Source organism: Pristis pectinata, chromosome 14 (assembly GCF_009764475.1).
Source record: "Pristis pectinata isolate sPriPec2 chromosome 14, sPriPec2.1.pri, whole genome shotgun sequence".
NCBI lineage: Eukaryota > Metazoa > Chordata > Chondrichthyes > Rhinopristiformes > Pristidae > Pristis > Pristis pectinata.
In genome coordinates this window covers 21,565,253-21,585,985 of record NC_067418.1, presented here as the reverse complement: position 1 = coordinate 21,585,985, position 20,733 = coordinate 21,565,253, and the positions used below count along the sequence as shown (strand labels likewise).

Here is a 20,733-nt window from a genome sequence, read left to right as displayed (position 1 = left end):
ATATAAATCTGTAAGAATGCAAATACATTCAAATATTAAAAAGAATCTAATGAATATGCATATTCCACATAAATGTGCCCTCTTGTGTGCCCATTTCTATTAGTGAACTGACTTCTGCCAGCTAATGTTAGCATAAACAACTAGAATGATCACCATTTGACACCCACTGAGCAATACTGTTAAGTATCTTCTTGTGATCTTGAGCTGTAGTGGAGAAAACTACATGGCAATTACACTAGTACCAAAGGATCCACAATTTTAAGGTCAAATACTTTCACCTAATGAAACAGCAGCAATTCCCCATTAAATACTGTGAATTGTTCTTTTTGCTGGAAGATGGTTGGAAATGATATGTTGGCAACAGTACTTAACATTTTATATAGCACCAAAAGGTATAAAAAGGTCCTAAAATGCCGCACAGAAGTATAATTGGCCACGAAGCAATAAACACCGAGACTTTCAGAGAGATATTAAAAATGACTAAAAGCTTGGCAAAGAAGTAGGTTAAAGGAGCGTAATAAAAGAAAAGATAAAGAGGTTTAAGGAGGCATCTTCTTAGGATGTGGCCAGATCAAGCCATGGATTGTAAAGGTGGACATACAGGAGACCAAAATTGGAGGGAAATATTGCGGGATAGGATATAGGCAGCATTGTTTCAGATCATTAAGTTTATAGAGATTAGAGGATAGGACACTAGGCCAGGAGAGCACGGAAATGGTCACATTTTTAAGCAAAAGGTAAGAATATGATTTCAGTGATAAACCGTATGACAGAGGCAGACTTAAGCCATGTTCAGGAGGTGCAAATAAGCAAATAGGTCACAGGGTTATAATCTTAGATCAGGGTCAATGAGGTTGCAAATGGTCAGATTAAACCCAACACAAGAGATGGATCTGTGAATGGATGAAGAATTGTGGGCCTGAAGAGATAATTACAACATTAAATACCTCCTAATAAGCAGAGGCAGTTCAAGGAAACTGTAATGAGAGTTTTGAAGCACATCAGTTATTCTGAAGATCTCTAAACTAGCGAAGTAATTTTCTTTCCTCAGAAGTTGGTTCAGCAGTATGACTCGTGGATTTTAGATCTGAGATAACTAATTCCACTGCCCAGTTCCAAGATCTATAGTCCCACCAAGAGAAACTCCATGCCTGCAATGAAATGCAGCTGTGGAACACAGGGCAGAATTAACTTCTGCTGTAAAGAATAGAATCCCTATTTACTTCACAATAATTTCAAGAGTTTGTTAAAAATAGCATCATGTCACACTTTGACAAATTCCTTGAAAAATGCAGCAGAATAGGTGAGATTTGTAATAATTTTCAATTTTCCCATTGAGAGAGTTGCCAATGGAGAACACATATGGTAAATTTGGAGCATTGATCGGGCACAGTTTTCAGAACATTAATTATACAAATTAGAATATCACGCACAACCTGTGCCCAAATTACTAAATGGTTCACATTGTTACATTTCTTCAGAGGAAGCATGATATACAAATGTTAGTTATTCTTGTATCTGGATGCAAGGCAAGGGATCATTCCTCGCCTATCAACAGTTGCTCTCCGTGTGTAATTGTGAACCTACACCTTGAGTTGCTGGTAAAGGTTTGAAATGACAGTATGGTAGTTTTACAAGGGTAATTAAGAGTCAACTTTGCTTGCATAGGATGGAGGACACACATTCCAGACCAGGCAAAAGCAGGTTTCCTTCTCTAAATGTCATCAGCAAACAAATTAAAACAAGATATGCTGGAAATACTCAGGTCAGGCAGCATTTGTGGAGAGAGAATCAGAGTAAATTTTTCAGATTAATGACCAAGGGATTTGATTAACAGCCATCAAGTCTGAAATGTTTCTCTCTCAGACTCCCCAATTCACAGAGAAAACTCACCATTTCCTGTTTTATGTTTTTTCTTTTATTTGGCAAAACAACAAGTCTTTCAAAATTCCAATAGCTTCACTCACTTTTTTGTCCTGATACCAGCTTTTTAATTTGACATGGTGTGATCCACCCTAGCAATACAATGCACCTCTTTATTTGGAAAGCGTTTGGAATAAAAGTTTACTGAAGTGGATAATAACATTAAATAAAGATAAATTACAATATTCTAAGGAGGCAAGGAGTACATTAATAATTTTTCTAATCACAAATTACAGATTAGTTATTTTAATACATCAAAACACAGAATTGAGGACAGTATTGAATACAGCTGGAAACAGAAGCTCCAGTGGAAATTTTCTTTGAGCTTACCATGTTCTTGACTACATTCTTGTGGAGTTCGGGAAGTGAAAGGAGATTGGAGGAGATTGCTTTTGTATTTTAAGATCAAAAGTCAAAGTTCAGGTGTATAAAATTCAGCCAATGATCAGTGAAGACCAATAAAATTTAAGAATTACAAACGTTTTAATATAATAAATTGTGAATCTGTTTTCCAAATTAAAGCAACATTAACTGGACATATTCATAAAAATAACAATACTGATGTGATAATATGACCTTCGTAATATGAGTATTTGCCAGTTTTAATTAAGTTCTTAATTTAAATGCTCCTGAAACATGAGAATAAAATTTAAAAATCTCCACAAAACTCCTCTCACTACCATAATTCCATTGGAAGATGTGAAAAGACAAGGTAAACTGAGGAAATCTACAGCCTGTGATAAATTTCCAGACTTGGAAATGAACCAAAGGCATTTTCAATGCTGCAGGATAGCTGAAGCATAGAGCAGCAGTTATATAGGAAACTCAACAGAATTCCAAAGTGCAAGGTAGTACCACCAAAATTCCATGAAGTAGTTGTAGGATGACACTTAGGACAATATTTTCTTGTCAAACAATTTCATGAACATTTATAATTTAGCTACAAAGTCACTGCCTCAAAAGGGGCTTGGATTTCACATAAACATATGTTTGTTTGCCATTGTCCCACAGCAAAATTTCAAGAGCATTATGGATTCACATCAAATACACCAAGTTTTACAGTTTATTACTAACCAATGACACAAAGTTAGAGTCTGAAATTGTTTCTACTGAGAAAATGGAGAAGAAAAGTTGGTACATTAACAACTGATGATCCAACCAGAAAACATGCAACTCCTGGGGGGGAAAAAAAAAATGGTGATATCATGGGCCTGCTATCCCTGCCACACAATCCACGATTTAAATACGGAGAATAATCAGGGTCTGGAAAATGCTCATGATCCATGCACATTTTCCATAATGGGAGATCAATCCCGCACCTTAGTATTTTTAAATAATGGAATTACTGCAACACATGGAGCTATTTTATGTAAAACCTTTGCAAGAAAAATAGAGGTTGTGATCATCATACAATACATAAATCATAAGTTAATTCTGTGTCATTAACTTTAGAAATGACAGAAAACAAATGCAGAAGTTACATGAAATGGCCATTATACACCACAGATTGGTGGTTTACGAGAAAATGTTGAAACACTCAGCAGGTTAGGCAGCATCTGTTGAAAAGAAACAGTTAACAGTTCCATCAGAACTGGAAAAGAAAGAACAAAAGAATAGTTTTAATATCAGAGAAGATGGCCTTCTCTGCGTTAGAAAAACCAAATGCATTGGTCACCAAAGTGACCAGTTTGCTCAGTCCACAGGAATGATCACCCACTTCTGGTTGCCTGCCACTTCAATTCACCATCCCACTCCATTCAATCTGTGTCTTCCTATACTACTCCAACAAGGCCCAACACCAGATGAAGTAACAATACCATCTTCCATTTTGGCACTTAAATATTGAATTCTCCAACATCTGGTAACTCACTCTTTCTTCCTGTCTGTATCAGAACTGGCCAGTTTTGTCCGTTATCATTTTGGCTTAGTTTTTGTTTTTCTACATATCTAATCTCACCTGCTGGGCATGTCCCAAAGCCTTGTATTTAACAACACATTACATAGACAAAGCAGCACAAGATGCTTGCAACTGTTACATTAACTGTCCCCATCAACCCATTCAGTCTCACCCTTTCAGAGATATTTATTCTATTCATCCCTCCCCCACCTACTCTGCTACTGAACACCAGTTTGTTTTCCTCATTTTCCCAGTTCTGATGAGGGATCCGAGCCCCAAATTGTTAAAAGCTTCTCTTTGCACAGTTGCTGCCTGATATGAGTGTTTCCAACATTTTTGATTCATTTCAAGATTTCCAGCATCTGCAGTTTCTTGATTTTCACGGATCGTCAGTTGCTATGCTGACTGGGAATTCTCCTGCAAATGCAAATACACTCCCCTCTTTCTCAGAAAAAGATGCTAACTCCTAAAAGTGAGCAAGGCCAAAGGTTCTAGTGCAAGCTCGATCCCTATAGTTTTTGGCTACGTTCACAGTGATGAATATCTTTGCAAGTGCAGTGTTTCGTTAGTATATTAAACCTTCATTGTAGATTTCCAGCGAGCCTGACAGATAATAATAAAATAAATAAATAAATGGGTAAGTAAAAATCTAAGGGTTCCCTATGGACGATACAATATATATGGAAGGAACATGAGTGGGATGAAGAAGTGGAGCCGTGAGGCAGGCAATGAGAAAGAAAGAATGCTTACAGAGTTAATAATTGTCACCGAGTACATTCAATGAAGCAACAAAAAAAGTGAATGCAAATACCTTGAGTGCAATCACCTGTTATTTCAGTCCCATCTGTTTATAATACAATAACGTGATGTTTCTTCGCACATATTTGAGTGAGCATGAATAATTGATCAGCCGCCACTCTACAGCTTCCTAGCTGCTACTGTTGTGAACAGGTGCAATTGTATAGATATAAACTGCTCCACTGGCAAACCATGAATCTCATTAGAGGGCAGTATGTGACATTTACATCTTTGGTGATCAAAGAAAACATAAGTTTGTCTGGTCATTTTTTTTCAATAATATTCTCCAGGCATTCAGACAATGATATTAGAATGAACACAATTGCTTACTACCACTGTAAAGTGCAGGTAGAATATCAGATTCCTGTGGTTGCATTATGAGGAGATCATGCATCTGGATTCCAATGATCTGAAGTATTAAATTGTATATTTAAGCAGATTATGCATTCTGACCCATTGCAATGCATTAGAAACACATACTAAATCAGGGATAAAAATCCCTTTAAAAATCAATGATGAAAAGAGTAGAGAATTGGAGAATGTTGTGGAAGTCATCTTCAAACATTATATGAGTAAATGGGTTTGAATCTGTTGTGGCCAGCATGCTGTTTTCCTTGTGTTGGCAGCCTTTGTCAGTGTAGTTGCCAAATGTCTGCATGCTTCATGTCCTTGATGCTCCATAACATTCACATAATAGGATTAACAACTGCGGTGTCATTACTGTGAATGAATCTGCAGTTCATTACAAGGGAAATTCCATATCTTACATGAACAAATATGAAATGGTGGACAAAATCATAAGACAATAGGAATGAGAATAGGTCATTTGGATGATGTTTCAGGGTCTCCCCTGTTTGTCTTTTATCCTCACTCATGTTGCCAAAGCAGGACGCCAATTAATTCCTGTCTACATCAGCAAAACATAACTGCCTGCATAGGTCAATAACATTCATAGAAACACTCTTTCAATTTGTCTTTGGTCTCTCACAGAATGCAATAATAAAGATTTTGGCTTCACATTTCAACTTACTTGAACTTTTGCATCAAATCTCTTTTGGTACTCATGACGACTCAGAAGATCCTGCAATATGTAGTCTCTAAGCTTAGCTTCGGCTCTGCTGCCTGTACATACCCTTTCTCTAGCGATGGGTTTCTGTTCTAAATCTTTCTCCTCACACTCACAGGATCACTCTCTCCATTACAAGTTTCTCTTTCACCTTTACACTTACTCCTTCATTACTCAACACTCTGATTTTTGTATGCGTTTCCCATTTATAGTTTCTGTAACATGTTCTTCTGCCTCCCACTGATTTATCAGCCTTACTGAAATTATCTTCTTCCCATCTTATTGAAGACTGATGTAATTGTTTTTGTTTTCTCATCACCATTTCTCTCTGCAGTTTGTTCCCCCAATTCTCAAGCCATACATTTTTTCTGCAATATCTGGTACAACCTCACTTATAATCACAACTTTCACATGTTAAAACATCCCAAGCTCTTCACAGTAGATTTAGTACAATTAACTATATGTATTTCTACAGGCATCTATAAAATATCTCTTCCTTTCTCTTCTAATGCTCTGATGCTCTAATTCTAGACAACTACAATTCAAACTCTTAAAAAGGATGTTTGGGGACAAAAATTGTTTCTGACCTCCAGCGCTATTTTCTTTCCCAGTTTCAAGTGTACTTTCAGCTAGGAAATGTAATAAACCTACTTTAAATGTAAAAGATATGCAAATAGAGAGCCACATCACATCTTTGACATCCAACTGAAGGAGTACCCAAAATGCATTTCCCCCATAAAATTTTATTGAAATATCTCTTTTTGGCAAACCTTCACAATGAGTAGCACAGTAATGCAGCAAATCGTGCCAATGTCTCCCAGTTCCAGGGATCTACATTTGATCTTGACTACTGGTGATCTCAGTGCACAGTCTCTCTGTAACCACGTGGGAAATTGGTGCCCCAGTTACCTCCCACATTCCAAAATTGCATTTATAGGTTTATTGGCCATTGTAAATTGCTCTTTACTGTAAGTTAATGGCTAAGAGAATCAAAGAGCAGTTGATGGGCTTGTTTGAGGAAGAGTGGGTTGCAGTAGTATAGGGAGGGAGGAAAAATAGAACAAATGGGATTCTTCCTCTGGGAGCTGGCATGGAACAGATGGGCCATGTAGATTCTTTTTACAAGTTTAAACAAGAAAGCTGTTTATGAGCTTGCATTCTATCAAGGTGGCACATTATTCAATTGGTTTAATTTGTCCCCAAGGCTACAATGTTAGTATTTTGGGCATTTCCCTCCCCTATCACCACAAGCCACTTTTCATCATCAGATCTAGTTCCTACCATCTTGGATATAGCATCTTTCAGAAGTGGAAAGATCATACATTTATACAGCACCCTTCATTATCAAAGGAGATTGCAAATCAATTTATAGCTGAAGTAGATTTGAGGAAATACTGCAGCCCATTTCACACAGCCAGGCCCTACAAACAACAAAGGAATAATGGCCATATTTATTTTCTGGTACTGGTTCAGAAATAAACAGAGGGTATCAGATAATATTTTTGAACTAGCTTTTTAGGATTCCACCCCCCCCCCCCCAATCAATTATGAGGGCAGAGGAAGCCTTTGTTTAAAAGTTTATACAAAAAGACAGTACCTCTGACAGTCCAGCATAACTCCCTCTGTACTGCAGTGAAGTATCCCCATCTGAATAATGCAAAATCACTGGAATGAGGTTGCATCCATAACCTTGCAAGTCAGAGGCAAGTGTACAACCAATGAGCATTGGTCAAGGCCTCCAAAGAAGTAGGAACAAGTGTGGAGCATGACAGTGCACAAAACAATCCATACTACAGGGTAATGCAAGTCTCTCGAGACTTCTGTTAAAATCAAGCAAGTTGGATTTTTTAATGCTGACAAAGCATGGATTGGCAAACAATCAGAAAGCTGAAAAGAAATTCTCCGCCACAGATCAAAATAGATGGATTGAGGGTGTAACTAGCCGTTATTTTTATATTTCATCCAAAAGGCACTGTCATCATTCATTCTCCTTCAATAAGGGAAGACAGTGAAGGCTGTACAATTCTGTGTGCATTTGCAATCAATATCAACTGACAGTATGGAAGATGGGGAGGACAGCTTTTGAAAGGAACAACATAACTACTGGGTACAACCCCAATCATAGCCTGACTGAGCAGAGAAAAAGATTATGCACAAGTCTTCCTGAGGAAAAGGATGCTATAATTCAGCCTATCAAAATCTGGTGATTTTCTTTTCTTCATTTCTCTCCTCCCCTTCTCATCAGACAACTTGTCGAGTAATTTTTGAACTATTATACAGAAATATTTTCTTTTTTTTTTAATTATACATGTTTGAGTTCCTTCTCGATGCAGATTCTTTCAGAATTTCAGGTTTCAACAAAGGAATTCCAAAATCCTACACAAACATAAATAATTGTTTACCAATACCCTGGGGAAAGGAATCCATAATTTTGATGCAAAATATCACTGTGACAAGAGCCATACCAGCCAAAAAAAAAATCTGCAGGTGGTTATTCTCAGGTTTTACATATTATAACTTAAAATAGTCCCTTAAATAAATTAATTAATTCCCTGATAAACTAGACTACTGTGAAATCAGATTTTTTGCTGTTGATTTCTTGCGAGGATCAGATTTCATGCAAATTTTGCTCAGGTGTAATGTGGAACCTCCAGGGCACTTTTGATGATTAACTAGATATCATTTGGAGCCATAATTGCAGCACAGGGGAAGATCAGGGCATGGTGTGAATTTGTGTAGACCATCCCAGCTTTTGGTTCATTAAAAGTCACAAAGTACTTTACCTACCACTTGTGGGTAGAAAAGTCAAGGAAACTTAAAAGGAAAAGAGGTAGAAAGACAGCAGATCCAACACTGTTCACATCCAGAATCCAATAGCTCCTCCTGAAAAATCATCCACTCACTGAAGTGTTAAAATACCATGCAGTTATCAGTGTGCCATACCATGTATTTGCCTGCTTCTACATCCAAAGACAATATACTCCTTTTCTCATTCAACAGGGATTTCAGAAAAACATCCCAACGGATGTACAAAATTCCCACTAGGTCAAAACTGTTATTCACTCCACAACATGTAGACACCAATAAAAAATATCTAGCCTAGCAGCCAACAGCAGATTAAAGGATTGATAGTTGATAATAGTAAAGAAGCTGAGGCAGCAGGTGCAATGCTTCCACTAAATTGTTGTGTGACGAGCCTCAAATATTCTACAGCTGCAGTGCCAGTATACGAAAACATCCCATCCATAGAAGCACATTCAAAGATCAGATGAATGAAGTCCTGCAGGATTGATGGGCGATATCCAGACATTCAGGTTTAAAAATCAGTAGAGGATGAAGTTATAGGCCCAAAGGAGACATCATGATCAGTTGAGAACACCTGCTGCCAATAAGTACTGCTACTTGGGTTTGAAAGACTACAAAACTACTCCACGCATTTCTTATTCCAACAGTTGTACAAAGCTCCTGGTTTACCAGCTGCGTTAAACCCTCCTCACTGCATTCAACTGCACCAAGCTCTGGAATTCTCTCAAAATCTCATCTCCCCTTCATATTTATTCCCTTCTTATTACCTACATCTTTGACCAATCATTAGATTATCTTCTCCAATATCCAGTTGCATAACTTTGACATTAAAATGAAATCCTGCAGAGCACCTTGGAAAAATCATAACATTTGAGATGGAATTTCACTGAAAATTGTTGATTGATAGATGTTCTATGAAAGATGCAGTACACAGATATGATCTTGGAGACTTTGGATGGAGTATAGGCATTGAAAAAATACATACAGTTAACAGGATCCATGCACAACATACCAACAGGTTTGCTTATGGTTCAACTATTTCAAAATTCATAGCACCCAAGTCTATAGGCACTACTGACTGTCCCTTGTACAGCTTCCTCCCATGCTTTTCTTTATATGCTCCAGAGAACAGATGTTGACTGGACTAGGGCACTGGAGCTGGGGCAAGAGGGCCAGAATTCAGGGGCCAAATTGGAACTGGAGATGAGAGCATATCCAAGTGTATCTTTGGGAGATCATGGGGAGATAGGTTCAGCAGAGTGGGACAGGGGGAAAATAATATATATATTAAAAAAAAGTGAAGCATCCAGGGCATGCAGTACAAAGGGAATCTAATTGGTTCAGCTTCCCAGTTCCTGGGTTGAAACCTGCTGAAGGAAACCTTCTTTTAGATAACAATGCAAAGGAGGAGTGTTTGTGTTTGGGAGTGAACAATGGTGGTCGTTCCTGCATACAGTGTGATGGGAACCAGTGCCTTCCTATGCATGACTGATGCACCGGCTCAAGAGGAAATCACAACTGGAGGCATTGGTCAAATTTCCAGAATGGTATGATTTAATCTGGACATGGTCGCTATCGATCTCTGCTCCTGAAATACATGTGCAGCATTGAGCCAATCAAGAGCAAGCAAAGGAAAGGGTTTACTTTGTACAAGACTGATTTTTAAGTACCCGAGAGCTGGTTTTGGGTGCTGTTGAACTTTCAAGCAGCAGGGTCATAGCCAAACGGTCACTAGCAGACTGCACATCCACCGTTTAACTCAACTCCCCAGGTACCAATGAGACTCTAGGCGAGAGTTGTTTTTCAGCAACAGGTGAAACAATTCTATAACCAGTTAATAGAATAAATGCTCTCTGTTGAAATCATTGGGTTATGTTGTTGTTTACCCAGACACATCCACTTTGTCCTTGGAGGAAATCCTTTGGGTTCAAGAATAGCTTGCTCCTATCAGTTCTGAGATGACTGATGAGAAAATCATGGGACCAGTTAGTAGAGCTACCACTTCACAGCTCCATTCCTGACCTTCAGTGATGTCTGTGTAGAGTTTACAGGTTCTTCCTGTGACCACATGGGTTTCCTCCAGGTGCTCGAGTTTCCTCCTGCATTCCAAAGACATGTAACAGTAGGTCAATTGGCCTGGGATTAGTGTTGATGGGTGCTTAATGGTTGGCACAGACTTGGTGGGCCAAAGGGTCTGTTTCTGTACTATACAACTCCATGAATTTGTGTTCTCTGCATTTTTTTTTAAAACATAGCTAGATTTTTAAGTTTTAAATCTAAACAATAGAGCTATCTCTCACTATTCTAGAAATTTGTCTAACTTTAACCTTGGTGTAAACACACTGTCAGATTGATACTGAATCTTTGAAGGGAAGCTGCAGGTAACTCACTTAAATGCCACCTTCAAGGCAAAAGGATGGCACATGTGGTCTGTCAGCTAAGACTGTTTTACATAATGATCAACACCTCCTACATGCGATAAGGGATTTGTCACATTGTGTGAAATGCATTGAAGCAGTGAAATTACAGGTTGCTCCAGTCAAGATATACCCTTCGCAGTCCTGGTGGCATCCTCAGTCACATTCAAACATTCTCTGTGCAATCACAGTGGGATACCCTGCCCAATGAAGATTTATCCTTCTTGCACCCTTTTTGTTTAAGAGAGAAAGCACTTTTTACCCATGATGAATTTAATACAAAGCATCACAAGGTTTACTTTACTAAAGTGCATAATAGCGAGGCTAGAATAGTGATTGATTCACCCTTTCCCAATCCAAAGGTGCTGGGGCCAGAGTCCTGACAAGATTCAGCCACTCAGCAGAGATTGGGGATGAGATTTGGGAATGCATCAGGTTTTCAAGGCTCATTAAATTGCTCGTTAAGCCCTCTGAGCCACTGGGAGAAGATCCAATTTCTAGTTTCCATGTAATTTATAATAAATCACTTCAAGGAGTGATTTATGCCATGACATTAAGGCTACGATTTCATTCCTGTCTTCTTGTTTTTGGTTCACTTGGGTACAAAACATTCATGCCCCATCTCAACCATGTCAATCTGGGCCCTGTTTATTACTATCCCCAGCCTTTACTTAATTAACTTGTAATATCTAACACATGGAAGAAACTAAAACAGAAGTCAATGAAAATCCAAAAGATGAATCCAATCAGAAGTCAGCCCAAAGAAACCACCAGGTTCTTTGGTGTTGGGGGTAGGAAGGGCAAGGGTGTCAAGCCAATCAATGGGTCGCAGGATTGGGATTAGGGTCAGCTGCCAACAACTGGAGCAGTCAGCACTTCATTCAAAATACACAATTATACAAACAGGGCTTGGCATTTCATACATAGTACCCAAGCATATCATTACACTCACTTACAATATGTCAGCACACCCAAACATTGCATCAACAAAATGTTTAAGAAGCTGTTACTCAGGGCCTGCTCCTTGGTGTCCTGTGATGGGAGGACCCCGTACTGCCTGAAGTGACTGCACTGAGCTTCAGTGTATCCCTCAGTATATACTTCTGCACTGTGCCATGTGCCAGTCAGCATGGGTGATCAAAAAGTTTCAGGCAGATGTACAGAAAGCCTGGAAAGAAAATCATTGACAATGCAAAAGGCACACAGTCTTTTATTTTTAATTGGACTAGTGCCTTGCTTAGTGCACAGGATACATTCCCAGGAACAAGAGCAGTAATGAAATTGGTGTTCCAAGGGGTCTTCATTGCATTATATGTAGAGAGTAGCATTACGTGGCAGCACTGTGGTGGCAGTAGTCTGGCACAAACACCTGCCTTCTCCACTGCTGTGCACAGCTGTGCCAAGAAGCTGAACTGAATCTAGTATGGCTCAGTACAGAGATTGCCCGTGAGGACTGGCATTGAGTGTGCTGGGACAAGCGGTCCCGCCACTCACTGCTGAGATAGAGGGCACAGGAATCATGGCTGGAATGTAGTTGGCAAACTGAGTGCAGGCATTTCTGGAGACTGGCAGGACCTGATGCATGGCGTGACAGAACACCCCAGATTGTACAGCCTCCCTCATCACCTCCTGTTGGATGTAAAAGCTGCCGTCTACTCCTCTCACCATTACTGAGATCGTTGGCACAGACAAATCTTCAAGTTAGAAGAACAGTGCAGCTAAACAAAAAGGAGAAATCAGCTTCCATCACATTCAATGTGGAGAGCTGAGATAGATCATGGGATCCAGCCATCTGTCACAAGATGTAGTAGGTACTGTCAGTCCTCAGCAACAGCCCACACTCACTGTGCCCGCCAGGAGACAGCTTGGAGCCCCGCATCTCAGGGCTGTGCAGTCGCACTGCTCGCTCAGACCCACGTAACATCAACCCTCACAGGTGGTCTCTCCACGCCAATCCATGGGATGATCCATTGCTGGGAGAGTACCACAGGTTCGCTCCATTCCCAGCACAACAGCACACAGCTGGTGCAGATGCCTTTGTTAAAGGACGGTGGGTACATACCTGTGAGTGTTTAGACTAGAGAACTAAGAACACTATAATGAATCAACATAACTATGGGGTATCACCAAGAGGGTACTAGTTTACATTTCATTTTTCATGTTTAAAGTGCATAAGACTCAGTTCTTTCTAGCATTCTATGCTGGCTTGTTGGATTCTCTCAGCTTCACTGTTTTTGTCAAAGTTAGAAGAGCACTCTCCCATAGAACACTGCAGGCCCTTCAGCCCACAATGTTGTGCCAACCTATATAAACCTACTCCATGATCAATCTAACCCTTCCCTCCCACACAGCCCATAACATTCCACTTTTCTCCCGTGGGTCAAGATCCTGGTTTCTGTGCTTTACTCTGATTCTATTTCCATCAATTGCTGTGCAGACTATGGCCCAGGATTTGCTGAATCACACCCATATGGAAATAAGGCCAAGTTTAAGTCTACATTCCAAACTGTTACCCAAGAATCTCAAACACAAAAATGTGTAAAACGAGCAGGAATTGACAGATGTGGTTCAGAACTCATGCCTTCCTCTTTCCTTACATCTATCTCATTGATCTACCAAGCATTCACCTGGTAGATCCCAAACTATTGATACATATTAATCTCAGGATTTTTCAGAAAATGCAACCACAAAACTTCTTTTTAATGTAATAAATTCAAATACTATTTTTTAAAAAATCACAATAGTAATGCCAAATCTTCCCAGAAAATGCTAGACGAACATTCTCTGAACTGCCATCGTTCCATTACCTGACTTTCTTTCCCAGTCTGTCTTCAGCTTGCTGCTCCTCTCGTGGGAGCTTTCACTCTAGAATAGGCTCATATTAACCTTCCCATCCTGCCCTCAATGTTGCTGAATTGCTGCCACCCAATTACTTCCTGTGTCTGCTCACTCTCTTTTAAGAAAAATCTTACCTCTCGCAAGACTTCTCCTGAGGCCATCCTCAGCCCCAACCCCCAAAACCTTACTTACACACTCGTCCTCAAAAGCAGCCCTTGTCCTTAAACCAAGTGTATCAAACTTTACCCCAGAATTGGCTTACATCCCTTGGCAGATGAGTGAACAACCCAAACCACTGATTCCTTTATACCCTAACCCAACTCTGGAGGCCCTGATCTCCCCACCACGTTAGGCCCAAGCCACCCACCATATCCCCTCCCCTTACAACTTACAAACCAGACCCATAGCCTCCCTGCTTTCCTCTGCAATGATGGCAATAAGAGAGGAATTGTACATGATATTGGACTTCATGTACAATGGAATTTTATTCTGGTAGCCCTGACTAACAAGCCACTAAACTCAGTATACATACTTCCAGGCACTGAAGAATTTCTGGGTCCACTACTTCATATGGGCAAAGTTAGGAGCTGGTCCTTAACACTTGTTGGATGATCCCAGTTCTGTGCTGTCTTCACAACTTACTGCTCAGACCAGCACCTCATCTACACCAGTATCACATACAAATACTTTCCTCTTCCATCCCTCTCTAACATTCCCTTCCAGTGTTGTGTTTTCTCTTTTTACCCCTCATACCCATTCACTTGCAATAACCAACACCTGGGACTAGATTGTGCTGCTTTTCAAAGTTCCACCAAACATATTTGCATAATTAACTTATGCACAATTGTCTGTAACTCAAAGCAATGGAGTAGTGCAATCAATATATGACAAGCAACTGAGATGATCAGGCCTAGAACCAGTATTACATGAAAGAGAAAGACATTTCTCCATTTTCAGAGGGGGAAAAAATGCCTGGCAGTTTTAAGACTGCCTGATTAATTGACTGACTAGAGTTAATTGATTGCCTGTCTGATTGATTGCCCAATTGATTGATTGATTAACTGAATGACTGACTGATTGACCAATTGAATGACTGACCATCTAAACCCCGACAGCAGGGTGAGCTTCAATCAGCAAATTATGCTGCAATATTTAAAGGGCTGACTTGATGGATTGATTGATTTAATTTATTAATTCTAATTAATTGTAATCCAACCAAAGTTGTAAAAGCTGTGAAGAGGGATTCCAATCAAAGCAGTGTGCAAATTGATGTTAAAACTCCATTCATCTGACTGATTGATTTAAATTCTGAGCAGTGAGTCAAGGAGTCTAAGGGCATTATTAATTTTGTCTTTCACCTGCAGATTCCCAGAAAAGTTGAGATTCTGCCAAGAGGGTTGATAATTTGAGCACTACAAGACAGAGAGAGCCTGGTGGTATGGTCTGGATAACAGTCTTCTCTGGTAGTGAGGGGATATAGCTGGAGGGAGAAAGGCAGTTAATTGACATTAATTCCCAAGGCAACTGATAGTCACTGTGAGCAATTTAGTGATATGAGGAAGTTGACATACAGAAGCAAAGTGACATTTTGTTTGAGTATGAAACTTGCTTGGATATGTGAATGACTTCCTCACTGGAATTTCTCATGGGATATTTGACACTTTACATTTGTTTTTGCAGGGTGTGAATGTGCACCATGGTCAGGAGTCCATACAACCAAAGTAATCCTGCAGAGCTTGACTCCACTATGAGCAGATGGCAGTGGAGCTCTCTGGGGAAATGCATTGCAAAGGTAATGTTGGCCCTCTGGATAACTGGGCAGTATGTAAATCCTGCAAAGCTTTGGTTACAGGATATCAGAGCACAGTTTCCCACCCCTTTTTGTTCTCCTTTCCTCACAGAAACATTCTCATCATAAAGCTTCCTCTCAACAGCTGAGAAATGATCAAATACAGCTCTCCTGGGAAGGCTCAGTTGGGAATGACTTGGAGGTAGCAAGTATATGGGAGAATAAGGCAGAGCATTTCCAGTGGGATGTGGAGGGAGAAGCTCCTTGTTTTAAAAAGCAGCTTGTGCTTTGTGATGGAGACAAATAGGAAGCCAGAGCAGCTCACCACTGCTCCTCCCGGGTAGAAAACACTCAACTCCACCACCCTTGCACTGATGTAAATGCTATAACAGTGATTGTGTGAGCAGAAGTCCCCAGATGACTGACATCAAGGAGATGAAATAATATGGAAGGTTTTGGAGGATATCTGTCAGTGGAGATTAAAGGTGAACATGGGGTAGTAATTCAGCAACTTGAAGTATCTGCTTATAGAAAGGCATACCTGGTGATGGAAAAACAAAAAGACACAAGGCCTCTGCTCTCTTTTGAGGATTGATTGAACAACTTTATTGCTCAATAACAGTGAGAGTCTGAAATCCATTGACCATTATGATCATGTACTCCGACCAAACCACAGGATACACTATGGTCTAGTGAGAGGAACTGCTCTCTATTGAGATGGTTCTGCAGGTCTGTAAAGCTATATTTCACTACTCTACGACTAATACTGATTGTTCCCATACACTTTTTTTGTGTGTGGGAAGCTATTCTTTAAAACTCTAGTGACCTCTACCACTGCTCAAAGTGTTAACACCAATATAATAGTTTATTTTACCCTGTGTCAAACAAGACATATCTTGTCTGTCAGATGTCAAAGAACACAAATTTTCTGGTACCTGGGCTCAGTTACCCTCATAAAATGTTTATGGCATTGTGAGTTTCTTCTCTCCAATGATCACTGTGTTGGTCAAATATCAAAGCTATGGGCCTCCCCTCAATAAATTATAGAGCTGGCTAATTGCTGCTTAGATGAAACACAGCAGTCAGTCATACACTTTCTCTGTCTTCAACCAAAACCTGGAAATGCACCTGAGCTATAGCTGATAGTAAAATGCATCACCTGTGTAACACCACACCTTAAGCTTCCAATTTAAGAACTTTGAGTCTCTGTGGTTCTCTGTCCTTGATTGTGGAAACAAGGGGGATGGGAAAATGTATGTTTTAAATTTTTAATTATAATTAAGATGATTGTGGAAACTCCTCGTAATATCATTAGGCAAATATAACTAGGAGTCTATTATATTCTTAGCTATGGATAAAATTCAGTCCCATGATTTATAGGCTTGTTCTTTACTAAAACAATTGGTCTTTGTGGGGAAAGCTAGAAATAATATGGGTTAACTTTGAGCACAATAGGGCCTTTGTATCAAAGAGAGGTCACAACTGGAAGACCTTCCTTAAACAGCTGTAATCAGCTGAAATTTGGCATTCTCGTCGTTCCAATTTGGGAGCCTTATTGGGTCGACCAAGTGTCAGGACAATTCATTTTACAACCATGTTTTCTTAAAATCAACTTTTTGTTCTTACTGTAACTTTTCATTAAAATTCCACTTTTGTTTGGTAGATTCCTGGTGAATTCTGCTGGTAAAACCAAATTTAATGGATACTCCAAGTCTCTCTCTCTCGGATTAACCTTCAAGGACTCGTGGTCAAAGATCTGTCCTCCCTGAACCTTTGCATTCCTCTGAACAACTTCAAAAGCACCAACTGAATTTTCCCTTCAAATTGTCCAGAACCCAGCCTTCCTCTTCTGACCACACCACAATAGGCTGGCTTGAAATGTTCAATGCTTTCCACAGGTTGACTCTCCCCGAGGATAGATTTCAATATCAATTTACAATTTTCTCAGTTTCTAAACTTTGACCACAAAGGGCACCTCTAAACTCTTCAGAGGTCTTTATCTTCATACTCAGTTGCTGCTCTGGATTCAAACATGTATGTTCTTCCACCCTGGGCTGCCAGCAGTTGGGTGTTCCTTTTTTTTCTTATTGTCTCCTGGCCATGCCAGTTTCAATTCTTTCATTTCAGCAGCTTTCATGCCTTTAAATCTTTTTCCAGACCCATTACAATCCTTTCCCTTTATCTTCCTACCATCCGAGGCTTAAATAACTCCTCCATGCAGCTCACAAGTCCTCTCTCCACAAGTCTCTTTCCATTTTCTAGAAGTCATACTCAAGTAGCCAATACTACATTTTTACAAGTCACAAAACTCCCATGATTTCTCATTGATTGAACTTGCAAATACCTAATCTCAACTATCTCTTGCCCATTCTCATCCTCCGTACCGATTAACTCCTATGGACTCGACTAGCAAACAGTAGTCCTGATTTTGCTGAGTTTTTCATTATCAGTGAAAATACTGCTGGTATGAGCTGGGGTGTCATTCTTCTTGAGTGTTTGGGCCAAACGTATTATGTAAAATGAAGTTTGAATTAATTCAAGGGATATCTTATTGTGAAAAATCTAATGTTGTCGAACAAATAAAAAAGCACGAAACAGCCACTGGAGTTGCTTACTGAACTTCCAGAAAGAGGCTTCAAACAAATAACATTGACCATCTCCATCACAACTGCCATCTCCAACTAAGCCAATGAAATAAAATGATTACTTCTGAAAGAATAAAGGACTTAACCAATTTTGTGTGCAAAGTTTTTCTGACTCACCAGGCTTTAAACAGAAAGTGCGCAGTCATTTCCAATACTATGCAGCTGCACAATCTTGGCCTGGAGAATCAGGGACATGCATCCATCATGCTTCACTGCTGCGTGGACTGGTAGTAATTATGTGAATAATTAAGTGGATGTGAAATCCCTAGCTTCTAATTTATGATATTTGCCCTCTCCAGTACAGGTCAATTAGTGATTATGAAGAAATCTAAGAGGAGGTAACAAAAAAACAGAAAAGCTTGCTGCCTACAATTCATCCAGTAAAGTGACATAAAAAGGACGTGTTGAGATTATTTCTCTCATGTTCTTAGTTTAAACTCCGATGCTTTTCCAAATGCGTGATACTTCCGATGACCAAATGTTATAATTACCTAAGACTGTTTAATTTCTGACTTCCAGCTTATGTCCATTTTCCTGCAAAAGCTTTTACCTTTCTTTTCTGTATTCTAACACTTCTGAGTACGAACAAGGGGCCAAATGGTCCACGCCTTCTCTTTCTTACTGGATGAAAGAAGAGTGAAAATATTCCCTCTGGATGTGGCTTAATACCATATGAATTGACACACATTCAAGTGAGTGAACATAAGGAATAATAAAATCTATCCACCCTCTCTCCATCTTCTTCCAAATTCTTGTATCATCTGCCCATATCTGTATAATATGCCTGTTTATTCTAATGATGGGCAATTCTTAAAGCCACTGCAATGTAAGAATATACAACAAAATAGTCAAGAACTTCACATATTGAGTTGTTATTTTGTCAGTTCTGTGTCTCCCCAATCCTGGTCACTTGTGCATCCCTCATTTTAATAGCACTACAATTGGAGTCTACACTTTTAACTGCTTAACCTTGGGGTTCCTTCGCTCGAGCTTGAATTGGGATCGCATTTATTTCATGGGGATCTTATGTTATTCAGGAAGGAATTCCTACTTCGACAGGATCAGAACAGTAAAAAGAACCCAACAATAAACTCGATTTGGCTTGACTTGAAGCAGAGCAGGGCTATTTTGGATCTGCTATTCCCCCTATTTCTCCTGGACTGTCCAAGATAAAAATAATCCTCGTGCCCAAGCAGCAATTAAATCAAATGTCCCACAGCGAATGCCTAGTGCCAGCCCAATGAAAACATTGGTGCCCTGAAAGAGCCAGCAAGGCAGTGGGTTGATACAGAGATTCTAGAAGATAATGAAAAATCACAGTGCTGGTGGGTTGGGGTTTAAAGAGAGAGAGGCAGCATAAGCTCACTTTATTCTTGTGGTGCTACTGGACCCCACAAATATAATACAGAATTTAATTTTCCACTTGTTTGTGTGGCACCATGTTTTTCTTTTAAAATGCATGAAGGCTTAAGTTTATTTCATAGAAACCTAAAGAAATAATGAGGTTTCTAGCTGATTTATAGTTGATAATACAATAGGACTGGAAGCCAAAGCACAATACAGCTACTTTACTACTCCACCTTGGCCCAGTGACTGAGTAGCATTCCAAGCAGCTTCCACAAACATCTGGGTAGCAAATGTTGGACTCAAGCTCTTTAAGAAGGGCCAACTCTTGGATCTTCTGGAACTGATCTAATGAAATATTAACTGCAAAGTGTCAGCCTGGAAATGACACTCCTGTTGGATGCTTGTCCAAAGGGAGGATTTGAAATTGAACAAAGTTGCTGTGCTTAAAGCAGTGGTTTATTTGTAAAATTGTTTCTGCAGCAAATTGTTGCATCAAGTGAATAATAAAATCCATAAAGAATTTCCCATTCCCTAATCCGGCTGGAAATGGTGGTAAAGGAAGTTATTCTTATTTTGTATTAAAAGGCAATTTCCACACTGTAGTCAGGTGAAATAACTATAGGAGGTGCTGCTGGAAAGAGTGCATACTGCATCCAGCACATACGGATCCTTTCACAATTTCACAGGCATCACCTTTTCACAGAAATATAAAACTTCCAAATGGAGTCTAAAACAGTAAATATTGCCACATCAACATCTGCAAACTCCCAGCAGAATCTGACAGTTTTGTTCACTCAGACACAGATTCAGGGCATGGTTTTCACTGTCTTTTGCAGAATGGAGCAAACTAACACTTTAATCCTAAAACTTTATGTTCTTGCAATTCTTAATACTGCACATTCTTGGACAAATGGGAGCAAGACTCCAGTAAACCATTTTACTTAATTCTTTTACAGTCACCCATTCATTATCCAGCATATCACCAATATGAAAATTGTACATTGCCATGCAAGTACTATCCGAACACTCTTCCTGGAGCCTCCATTGTTCTGACAGATTCCTTGAGAGCCTGGCATCTTCATCAGTGTTATAAGATCAAGTACTTCACAGGTATAGCCAATGCAGCCCTGAATTTGACTGGGCTAATTTGCAGCTCAACTCCACTTACCAATTTTTTGGGATAGAAATTTCTTCCCAGCATATTCACT

General features: G+C 39.6%; 1 protein-coding gene across 2 annotated transcripts in view; it reads right to left on the bottom strand.

Annotated features, from left to right (window-relative positions):
* Window positions 1-20,733, bottom strand: part of lrrc4ca (leucine rich repeat containing 4C, genome duplicate a) — a 707,523-nt gene that overhangs the window by 575,611 nt on the left and 111,179 nt on the right. The gene's annotated exons all lie outside the window — the stretch shown is intronic.